Here is a 2,933-nt window from a genome sequence, read left to right on the forward strand (position 1 = left end):
ATTAGAATTATATCTTTTTTTGAAGGGATCCCTGAAATGACCATTCTGTGCTCAGTCCATATTTTTTATATGCACAAAACTGTTGTGTTATATTGGGGTTGGGGGGCTGCAGGTTTATGATTAATAATTTTGATCATTACTCTGAGCTGCTTTTAGTAGGAAAGATGTTATTTTTTTTATTAAATTGATTGAACTGATACATGAACCCATGGGGGGTTGAAGGTCCTGCATTTGGAACCTTTCCCATGAAAAGTCAATAGGAATTCTATTAAATTAGAATGCTAATTGTGGCCTAACATCCCAAAAAATTACCTCACTTCTTAAAACAGAAGTGGCAACATAAATTATTATTTTTTTCAATGGTTCTCTATAGAAGTATTTTGACAAAAAAGAGAATTCTGTTTTTTTTATTGTTTTAAGTGACTGCATTATCATGCCACCAGGGGCTTCAGAATGAGTCATAGCAAAAAGGAGTCTCATTAATAAAATTTTACTGACTAGGCAAGTGTATTTGCTACTGCCTAACTCAATAATCTCCTATAATATGCCATAAAGTTAGAGCTTTTAAAACACTTTCTATCCAGATTTTCTAGATACCATTTCTTCTTTGCTCTTTTCTCTTAGCTTAGATTTTATTGAATCCTCGGCTGAAGACATTTTCATTTATTTTCAATGAAGTGTATTTTTGTACCCTGTGAACTTTTTTTGTTGATGTGCTCATTTGTTTTGGATGTTTATCAGGAGCACATGTTTTCATATATAGCCCCAATAGTGTTAAAAAAAAAAAATCCACACGTGTCTTTTAAATTGGGACAGAAAAGGTCTCCTACACAACTACCGGTAGTTGGCACTGAGATAGCATATGATTAGATCTACTGAGACCTGGTCATTCCAGGAGGCCATTTTTAAGTTTATATTTGCTTACAGAGCCAGACTTTTAAGATATACACCAGAAGAGAAAAGATAGGTATATCCTATAATTTAAAAGTTGGACATAAAACATTATTTTCATTTTGCCAGAATAATAACCAAGGGTTTTTACATATCAGATTCATTTAGATACAATAACACTTGATAAAATTGCCACTTAAACAACATGGAGATGAGAGCGTTGTGATACATATTGGATAATTTCTACTGCAGAAACCATTTCAAGAACCAAATACTTTTTGGGAGGTAGTTTAACCCCCTTTGCATTTTCACTGCAGCAGTAGAACCAAATCAGAATAAATGCTGTATAAACCTCCCTGAAAAAAAATCTCTGGGGATCCAGTGCATTTTGGACGGACTCTGAATTAGCGGTGAACCTTTGAGGTGGGATGGTACTAAACATTTATCACTGGTATCTGCACCAATATATTCCAGTCACCTTCTTGTTTATAACCCTCTGGATTTATAATTTCTGTTAACCTTATACCATACAACAGTAATTCAGTATTTTTATTTGCGAACACAGCCCAGCCACCCATAAAGAGGGATGCAGTTTTGTATTCATAAACATTGATCATGTCTGCCAACCTCAGTAGAAATATTTAGACTCCCCTTCTCATTTCCTCTATGGATGCATATGGATGTTTATGCTGAGAGATACAAAAGAAAGCGATCACAGGTACCTCTGCAGTTTAAATGCTGCAACCAAACTGAAGAATGTTTTTATGATTGTTGTTCCTATGAGACACTTTTTGCAGTCTTGCATTAGTAAAGATCTATTAATTAATCACATTTTTAAAATAGGTTTTATTTCTGCTGCAGAGATTAACAGCCATGAAAGAGTCATTATGTGTCTACTTTAATCCCAATTTTAGCACTGCCTTTTTTGTTTTGCATTCTGATTCACTGTTGTGTTAGGGTAAGATGTTTGCTCTGAGGCTGCAGCTGCACTCCTAGATGGGGAGGTCTTGCTGAGCCTCAGAGGACATGTCTACATACATGGCCAATGCACTTGGAAAACAGCCTAGGTTCCAAGTTCCCATGGTTAAAGTGTGCCTTTAGTTGTACTTGTACTTAAGCCACTTTGTACTGTAAGTAGTTTGGTTAAACATGCTTATGCTGCTTTCCGGTATCGTTGGAACCCAAAAACGTAACAAGTTGGATTGACCCAAGTAAAAATGTTTTCCAGCTTTCAGGTTGTAGACTCTTGTATTCTTCATTGCAGCCACAGCCAACGCTACAGCCATAATTAACAATAAACACTCTATTTATATACAAAGCTTTAAAACATACAGGTCTAAGTATTGTTGACAAGACTAGCATTCATATTGAAAGGTGTTCCAGTTAAATTTCATTTCTTGGAGGAAGGAAATTTAAATTTACAAAGGGACAAAATAAATGCCCTACTAGAGTCGCCTTCCTGGCTGATGTCTCTGGTATGTAGATTAAGTATTTCCCTATGATCTTTCTATCCCTTATGTTTATATCTACATTGCAACAAAACATTTAGCTTAATTTATTTACGATATCCTCATGTAACACAAGTAAGCAGCATGTCTTAGATTTACCTGAGCAGAGGGTAAATCTCTGTCACCCCCTGACAGAGCCCCCTGGCTCATGCATATGCAAGCGCACTCACACGTTCACCTACAGATGTTCAGGTCCAGCTGTTTGGGAACGCAGATGCATACAGATATGGTTTAGGCATAGCAGCGGCAGCAGCTAAATACATACATTATATGTATTTTTTAGGGATATTATTTATGCCTTGGACATTTGTACCTGTAATACCTTTTCTATTTGTTCTTTTGTTTCCTCTATTTATCTCTCTCTCTCGTTCTCTCTATCCGTCCGTCTTTCTATCTATCTAAAATCTATCTGCCTGTCTCTCAGTCTGCCTGCCTGTCTGTCTATTTTTTTAAATCTGATTGGCTTTACTTGGCATTTATATTATGACAGTTAAGCCGGGCGTACACTGTGCGAGTTTTGCAGTTTTTGGGCCG

This window comes from Cyprinodon variegatus, unplaced genomic scaffold, assembly GCF_000732505.1.
Source record: "Cyprinodon variegatus isolate N-32 unplaced genomic scaffold, C_variegatus-1.0 Scaffold802, whole genome shotgun sequence".
NCBI lineage: Eukaryota > Metazoa > Chordata > Actinopteri > Cyprinodontiformes > Cyprinodontidae > Cyprinodon > Cyprinodon variegatus.